The following is a 9655-nucleotide window of genomic DNA, read 5'->3' as shown; positions in this document are numbered from 1 at the left end:
TATCATCTCCCTTTTCTCCTGCCCTTAATCTTTCCCAGCATCAGGGAATGAGTCAGTACTTCCCTTCAGGTGGCCAAAGTATTGGAGTTTCAGCTTCAACATCAGTCCTTCCAATGAATACCCAGGACTGATCTCCTTTAGGATGGACTGGTTAGATCTCCTTGAAGCCCAAGGGATTCTGAAGAGTCTTCTTCAACACCACAGTTCAAAAGCATCAATTCTTTGGTGCTCAGCTTTCTTTATAGTCCAACTCTCACATCCATATGTGACTACTGGGAAAACCATAGCCTTGACTAGAAGGACATTTGTTGGCAAAATAATGTCTCTGCTTTTTAATATGCTGTCTAAGTTGGCCATAACTTTCCTTCCAAAGAGTAAGCATCTTTTAATTTCATGGCTGCAATCACCATCTGCAGTGATTTTGGAGCCCAGAAAAATAAAGTCAGCCATTGTTTCCACTGTTTCCCATCTATTTGCCATGAAGTGATGGGACCAGATGCCATGATCTTTGTTTTCTGAATGTTGAGCTTTAAGCCAACTTTTTCACTCTCCTCTTTGACTTTCATCAAGTGGCTCTTCAGTTCTTCTTCACTTTCTGCCATAAGGGTGGTGTCATCTGTATATCTGAGGTTATTGATATTTCTCCCAGCAATCATGATTCCAGGTTGTGCTTCCTCCAGCCCAGCATTTCTCATGATGTACTCTGCATATAAGTTAAATAAGCAGGGTGACAATATACAACCTTGACTTACTCCTTTTTCTATTTGGAACCAGTCTGTTGTTCCATGTCCAGTTCTAACTGTTGCTTCCTTACCTCCACACAGATTTCTTAGGAGGCAGGTCAGCTGGTCTGGTACTCCCATCTCTTTAAGATTTTTCCACAGTTTATACGATCCACTCAGTCAAAGACTTTGGCATACATAGTCAATAAAGCAGAAACAGATGTTTTTCTGGAACTCTTTTGCTTTTTTGATGATCCAGCAGATGTTGGCAATTTGATTTCTGGTTCCTCTGTCTTTTCTAAAACCAGCTTGAGCATCTGGAAGCTAACTGTTCACGTATTGCTGAAGCCCGGCTTGGAGAATTTTAAGCATTACTTTACTAGCATGTGAGATGAGTGCAATTGTGAGGTAGTCTGAGCATTCTTTGGCATTGCCTTTCTTCAGGATTAGAGTGAAAACTGATGTTTTCCAGTCCTGTGGTCACTGCTTAGTTTTCCAAATTTGCTGGCATATTGGGTGCAGCGTATTAAAAAACAGAGACATTACTTTGCCAACAAAGGTCCTTCTAGGCAAAGGTATGGTTTTTCCAAGAGTCATACATGGGTGTGAGAGTTTGACTATAAAGAAAACTGAGCACTGAAGAATTGATGCTATTGAACTGGTGTTGGAGAAGACTCTTCAGAGTCCCTTGAACTGAATAGACATTAAACCAGTCAATTCTAAAGAAAATCAGTACACAATATTTATTAGAAGGACTGATACTGAAGGTGAAACTCCAATACTTTGGCCATCTGATATGAAGAACTGAATCATTGGAAAGACCCTGATACTGGGAAAGATTGGAGGCAGGAGGAGAAGAGGACGACAGAGAATGAGATGGTTGGGTGGCATCACAGACTGAATGGACATGAGTCTGAGCAAGCTCCGGGAGTTGGTGATGGAAGCCTGGTATGGTGCAGTCCATGATGTCCCAAAGAGTCAGACACAATGGAGCAACTGGACTGAACTGAAATAAAGTTATCAGATCAGTTCAGTTCAGTTGCTCAGTCGTGTCCAACTCTTTGCGACGCCATGTATTGCAGCATGGCAGGCCTCCCTGTCCATCACCAACTCCCGGAGTTCACTCAAACTCTCGAAATAAAGTATAGAGAAATCAAAAAGAGAGACAAATCACTTCTCAAATACTGACATACACTTTGATGCTTATATAAAAGCAGTATTTTGGTGGTTTTAAATGAGACATGATATAAAGACATTAACATAAAAAGATACCTAAGAATCACTGCAATTTTAGTGAAGCAATTTTGGTCCAAGTTTAATGTGTCATAGTGACATCCTGGAATAATCATACACAGACTATCCTTAGTTATAAAGCCTGACTTAAAAAGTCATATTTTCATGAAGGAATCCAACTGAAAACACTTTGATATCAGGTATGAGATGAATGAGTACATTTTTTTTTCTTGAATGAGTACATTTTAATGATTTAGTTAAAACTGTCATAATTGACCCACAGTTTTGCCATCAGAAATAATTAATTTTGAGGCTTGATTTTTCTTACTATTTATTTTGATGAATAAAATAATGATGGTAGTTGTTCTCTAACATTCATTTTATTAGTTATAGTTTTTAGGCAAAATACGATTTACAAGAAAATTAAAATTTTCAAAATAAAAGAGAAAGATGCAACTGTAATTTAATAAAACTCTTGTAACTTTATAAAGTTTTGGGGATTAAGCACTAAAATAATATCAAATTTAGTGACATTTATTTCATGACATATTTGAATGTAAAATATTGGCCCGATATCATGATGGCACATAAAATATTATTATAAATAGCTATTTAATATGAATACATAGAAATAACAGTAACTAGTGTATGTAAGTTAGTCTGTTGTCAGTTTCTCAATTAACACCCTTAACACCTGACAAAATTTTGCTAATATGACATAATTCTAAAGAATTCATGATTGCAAACACTACATAGAAATTCTAATGTCGCAAGCAAATACTGAAAAAATCACAAATACAATTATGTGGGTTACATGTTAACAAAAATAAATAGTTAAAAAAAGAACTTGTGCCTATTTTTCACATATAATTAAAATTTATTTAAATCTCTTTTGGATGAAATTAGGTCATTTGTAGAGAAACAGATGGGCCTAGAAACAGTAATACAGGATTAGGGAAGTCAGAAAGTGAAAAATAAATATTGTGTATTAATCCATATTTGTGAATCTGAAAAGAAATGATATAGACCATTTTATTTACCAAGCATAAATAGAGACTCAGATGGAGAGGACATATGTATGGATGCCAAGGGGGAAGGACAGGAGTGGGAAAAATTGAAAGACTGAGATTATATACTATTGTATATAAGATAGATAGATAGTGAGAACCTACTTAGAGCACAGGGAACTCTACTTGATGCTCTTTAGTGACCTAAATGGGAAGGAAATATAAAGGAGAGGAGCTATATGTATATGTATGACTGATTCACTTTGCTGTACAGCAGAAACTAACACACTACTATAAAGCAACTATACTCCAATAAACATTCAAAACTAACTAAATAAAAATTATCTAAATTCCTTTTGATAGATATCAGAATTATAGTAGCTATTGATTATGTAATCAGTGCTACAAATGGGTGCTAGTAGAATAAAAGAGGCTCTCTGGAGCCCCCCTCCTCCACTTTGAGCCTGGGGAATCACCAGCCAGAACAGATTCTCCATAAGATGGAGCCCCTGTGTCAATATAATTTAGAGATCATAGCCCATTTTTGGTAACATGACTTAGTTGTTGATAACAGGAAAATTTTGTGCTGGAAAGATAAGACTGTAAACCAATAAATAACTACATTTTTCACTTCAAGACATTCCCACAGGCTGATTTATTAGAATCAATTTTCTATTCATCTGGTCCAAGTAGTTCAGTTATTAAGCGATAATTTGCTTATCAGGAGTTGCTTCAATACCTTAACTTAACTGTGTCCATTAATTCTAAACTATTATATTCTCCAGCTTCCCTTGTGGCTCAGCTAAAGAATCCACCTGCAATTGTGGGAGATCCTGGTTCGATATCTGGGTCAGGAAGATCCCCTGGAGAAGGGATAGGCAGCCCATTCCAGTATTCTGGCCTAAAGAAAGTCATGTCCATGGGGTTGCAAACAGTCAGACACAACTGAGAGACTTTCACTTTCATTATATTCTCACTTTTTTCCACTTTCAATTGCCCAACTTTAAAGACCCTCTGGTTCAATCATTTTAAACTTTCCCCTTGCATAGGCCTGTAACTATTCTACTTCAAACTTCCTTACTGTGATACTGCTGAGATTCTATCAATGTGGTGCTTTCTCTCTCCCACTTCAGAGTTACAATGAACTTATGCTTGTTTAGTAATATAAAGACCTTCTAATATAATTGTGCCTTCGATATACAAATTCATAAATTGTTTGAAAAGATTAGCCTACATACTAAATACTGTTTCCTTGTTTTTTAAATCATAATGAAAATACACATATGTGATACCATCAGAGGTTGCTCTTTTGTTTTAAAATAAAATGTAGCTAGGAAGCAAACCATATATTTCCCACTTTCAGTCACTCAGCCTTCATTTATTTTTCTTCCTTATGAACACTGTTGCTTAGAATCATAGATTGAATACAGGAGAAGACTTTAAAATGATTCTTTTAATATTCTAGAAGCTTCTCAAGTTAATTATAAATTTGCACACCCCATAATGAAAAGGACCACAGTTCATAACTATTTTCACTTGCTGCTATTAATACTGATGGTCATGGTTAATTGCCAGGTAACCAGAATTAATTTAATGTGGTTAATTTTCATGTGTAGACTGTTTATAGATCCTTCATTAGAAGCAGAAAGTCTTTGCTAATATGTTACATGTTAAGTATTCAAGAAGAGCAATCAAGTATAGTGATTAAATAACTTGACTTTTGTAGTCAGAAAACCTATGTTTGATTTAATAACCATGAGCTTTAGTGTAATTTACTGAAACTTCAATTTTCCACAACCACAAAGTAATATACCATTTGTACTGTCACATCAGTATCTCTCCTAATTCTTCACATTTGTATCTCTTCTAATTTTTCTTTACCTCTTTTTGGTAAAGGAGAAGGATAACTCTTCAAGACAGTAGAGTTGTTCCTCCTAGGATCTCCTGTCATTAGGCGATAACAACTGGAACATAGGTGGCAAAATATGGATTTATAAACGTTTTACTTTTACATTGCAATTGAGTCAGTAATATACAATTAGGTTTAGATTAACAAAGGCATTTTTGTGTTCACAGGTCCTTACAACTCTTTCACAGTGACTCTCATTAATTTGTCCACTAATCTTCAGTTCAGTTCACTCAGTCGTGTCCGATTTCTGCAACTCCATGAATCGCAGCACGCCAGGCCTCCCTGTCCATCATCAACTCCTGGAGTTTACTCAAACTCTTGTCCATCGAGTCAGTGATGCCATCCAGCCATCTCACCCTCTGTCATCTCCTTCTCCTCCTGCCCCCCCCCCCAATCCCTCCCAGCATCAGAGTCTTCTCCATGAGTCAATTCTTTGCATGAGGTGGCCAAGTACTGGAGTTTCAGCTTTAGCATCAGTCCTTCCAGTGAACACCCAGGACTGATCTCCTCTGTTCATTGGATTCTCCAGGCAAGAATACTGGGGTGGGTTGCCATTTCCTTCTCCAGGGGATCTTCTTGATGGAGGAATTGAACCTGGGTCTCCTGCATTGCAGGCAGATTCTTTACTGACTGAGCAATGAGGGAAGCCCCACAAATTTTTATAAATAAGAAAATGAAATATAAAGAAAACAGTGCTGTGACCAAGGTCACTGACTCATGAGATCTGGGGAGAGTTTCCGAGCCCCAGTGATTTCTGCTCTTATCTACTGGTATCTGTGTCTTCCTTTCTCCCAAAAAGCCAGCTCAGTATGACCAGTTTGCATTAACCCTGTCTTTTTTACATGCATCTTTTTTTTTTTTTCAAAATTCACATCCTCTTCATTTTCTACTCATCCTGCTACAGCAGCAGTCTTACAACGGATCTCTTATCTACATTCTTCTTAGTTTAGTAAATCTTCTATTTGGGAAAACTAACCGTGATCCACTATTATGTTTAAAAACTTTCAGTGTTGTGTAACATGCAGGTGAATAGGTGAAGGGGATTAAAAGTACAAATCCTCAGCTACAGGGATGTAATATTAAAGAATATGGTTAATACGTTGTAATAAATTTGCATGGGTACAGACGGTTACTAGACTTATTATGTGATCGTTTCATAATGTACATGAATATTAAGTCACAATGTAGCACAGCTGAAGCTAGCATAACTATACATCAACTATATTTCAATTAAAACAAAGCTTTCAGTCATATCTAATAACCTTTGATATGAAGTCAGAATAAATATGGAAGGTAAGGTCATTTACAATCTGATCAATGAGTTATATCTGGACTTCATTTCTCCAAATTCCCATGAATAAATCTGTTCTCCAATCAGAGTCTCACTATAACCCTGAGCTCTGCCTTATTTTTCATGCCTCTTTGCTTTTGTATATACTATTTTAGCTGAACAGGAAATTTACATAATCAACAGAAAACCCCTTTCATGCTTGTAGAGCATGTGTTTCAGCCAACAGCTGTATGGGTCTGATTTTGTTTTAGTTTATAACATACACTTGGATTCCTTGTTACAATGCTACGCCTGTAAAATTGAACGTCCTGCGCCAGTTCAGCAGTGAGATCTTACACAGCTTTAAGATCTTACACAATTTACGCAATGTGTCCTGACTTCACATTTTTTCAGTCAAGCCAGAATAATCTGCTCACATCCCCCAGCTCTTTTTTACCTTTGCGGTTTCCATCTTTGTAAGTAAATGTATGACTCTTGGATCAGAGAGTTTTACGATTCTCTGGTCTCTCCTGCCTGATCAAAATATCTAAACCTCTAATCTTTAGACCTTTTTGTTTGTTGTGTAACAATAAGTAATAAAGTGCTAATAAGATGAACAAATACAAAATATTGTGTATTAGAAGTATGCTGTTTCCTCCAGTTTGAATGTCTGCTTAATTCATCTAAAATGTGGAACTCTTCTCCAAGGCCATTAAGGAGGTAGGATGTGCTTAGTAATTCTGCTCTGTTGCAGTGGAGGTGTTGTGCAGGGCAACTTTGAATGTAGTTTAATGACAGGAAGTCAGCAGGTAATAATCTGCTTTTAGATAAAGCAAGCTTAAGAATTAATGAAAGAGAAAACACACATTAAATGAAATATTTGTTAAGAATAAATTGAACAAAATTATAAATAAATTTGTTAGTTAAATTCATCAGTTTTTCTTTTTTGCCCCAGAACATTCCATATGATTTTTTTTTTTTTTTAATTTACCAAGTTAGAAGTGGCAAGCAGCCTGATTCATGAGATGTAAAGCTGCTCAGCCATGTGTGACTCTGCCATCCCATGGGCTGTAGCTTCCAGGCAAGGTACTAGAGTGGGTTGCCATTTCCTTCTCCAGCAGATTTTCTGGACCTAGGGATCAAACTCAGGTCTGCCCCATTGCAGGAGAACACTTTAGCCTCTGAGCCACTAGGGAATTAGAACAAATTGACAAAAAAATTACTATTTTAAATTTTTTAAATGTTTATAAGAAAGAGCTTCCCTGGTGGTTCAGATGGTGTGTTTACAATAGATGAAGATAAATGTGAAATAACTGCACCTAACAATTTTCTTTTACATGTTGTGTGAGAAGACATATTGTTGTTGGTTAGTCGTTAAGTCATGTCAGACTTTTGTGACCCAATGGACTGTAGCCCACTATGTCCCTCTGTCCATGGGATTTATCAGGCAAGAACATTGGAGTAGGTTGCCATTTCCTTCTCCAGGGAACTTCCTGACCCAGGGATTGACCCATGTCTCCTGTATTGGCAGGCAGATTCTTTACCAAGGAGCCACTGAGGAAGACCCAAGAAGATACATTGGACAGAATGAAAAAAGGGAAAAAAAAAACCCACTGCATTCTAATTTGAATTTCTGGAGGACACAGCTGAGGATAGAATGGTAAAATTTATCAATTTTTTTCAAATCTATACAATTTACACAATTTAGAACTGGAGGGTATTAAATTTTATATCAATTTAAGAAAATAAATGTTATGGCGTAATTAAATTATCATTCACATTCATGGCATCTTTATAAGTAAACTTTGTTTTATAATTTACCATTTTCAAACAATGGTCACCAAGAAACAAAGACTAATCAAATTAATAGTTTACTAAAGATAGCATATTGAAAAGCAGAGACATTACTTTGCCAACAAAGGTTTGTCTAGTCAAGGCTATGGTTTTTCCAGTGGTCATGTATGGATGTGAGAGCTGGACTGTGAAAGCTGAGCGCTGAAGAATCGATGCTTTTGAACTGTGGTGTTGGAGAAGACTCTTGAGAGTCCCTTGGACTGCAAGGAGATCCAACCAGTCCATTCTAAATGAGATCAGCCCTGAGATTTCTTTGGAAAGAATAATGCTAAAGCTGAAACTCCAGTACTTTGGCCACCTCATGCAAAGAGTTGACTCATTGGAAAAGACTCTGATGCTGGGAGGGATTGGGGGCAAGAGGAGAAGGGGACGACCGAGGATGAGATGGCTGGATGACATCACTGACTTGATGGACGTGAGTCTGAGTGAACTCTGGGAGTTGGTGATGGGCAGGGAGATCTGGCGTGCTGTGATTCATGAGGCTGCAAAGAGTCGGACACGACTGAGTGACTAAACTGAACTGTGTAGAGTCACTTGAGAAGAGACAGGCAAGGGACTCAATCCCAAGAGACCTAGTGACAGGCAGTCTCCTTTCCTCATGAGTAATGAAGCTACCAGGATAGAACACACAGAAATATGTTCAATTCATAAATTAAGTTGATTGCAGGAAATCATCCCTGCTACATGTGAGTCTTTCCAGCACTATGTGAACAGAAAAAAGACAGTATTTCAGTGAAGATTCTCTCAGCCATGTGTCTCACAAATAAGCTAAAATAGTTCTCTCTTTTGGTGGCAGCCAATTCCTCTGGCAACTGTGGACTTTCCAGTATCCTGACTCTGATTATAGGCCCCTTGTGCTGTGGAGAAGAAGGTTCTAAAAAGAAGGAAAAATCTCTTCGTCCGAAGCCTCTTGGGGAGAGAGATAAACGTTAAGTGTAGGGACAAAGGCATTTTTTTCTGATGGCACACTGACTCTGGTTGTGTCATTGAGATCCACTTTTGTAGACAGAAGATGATGGAATTAAAGAAAATGTGGGGTCACTGAAAGGAACTGACAGCCTTAGAAAGACCGAGGGAGGATGGAGAAAAATTCTCAAACATGTATAATATCATATATGAAACGAATCACCAGTCCAGGTTCGATGCATGACACCGAATGCTTGGGGCTGGTGCACTGGGATGACCCAGAGGGATTGTATGGGAAGGGAGGAGGGAGGGGCGTTCAGGATGGGGAACATGTGTATACCTGTAGCAGGTTCATGTTGATGTATGCCAAAACCAATACAATATTGTAAAGTAATTAACCTCCAATTAAAATAAATAAATTTATATTAAAAAAAGATGCTGACATACACACACACACACACACATAGATAGATAGATGGATTTCATACCAAACACAATTTCCTCTTAATGGAGTAGTATTCTTTTAGCAAAATGTCCTATAGTTCTATCATCAAGTAGCTGCTTCTTTTTAAATTTGGTCTTTCATTTTCTTGCAATTTAGTTGATAATTTGTTTTTTTTTTTTTTTTTTTGATGGGCCTTTGGAAAGTCCTTCTGGATGATCACTGACTTGATAGATGTGAGTCTGAGTGAACTCTGGGAGTTGGTGATGGACAGGGAGGCCTGGCGTGTGCAATTCTTGGGGTCGCAGAGTC

The sequence above is a fragment of the Oryx dammah genome, unplaced genomic scaffold (genome assembly GCF_014754425.2).
Source record: "Oryx dammah isolate SB20612 unplaced genomic scaffold, SCBI_Odam_1.1 HiC_scaffold_19, whole genome shotgun sequence".
Taxonomy (NCBI): Eukaryota; Metazoa; Chordata; class Mammalia; order Artiodactyla; family Bovidae; genus Oryx; species Oryx dammah.
Note: the sequence above shows the minus strand (reverse complement) of the source record.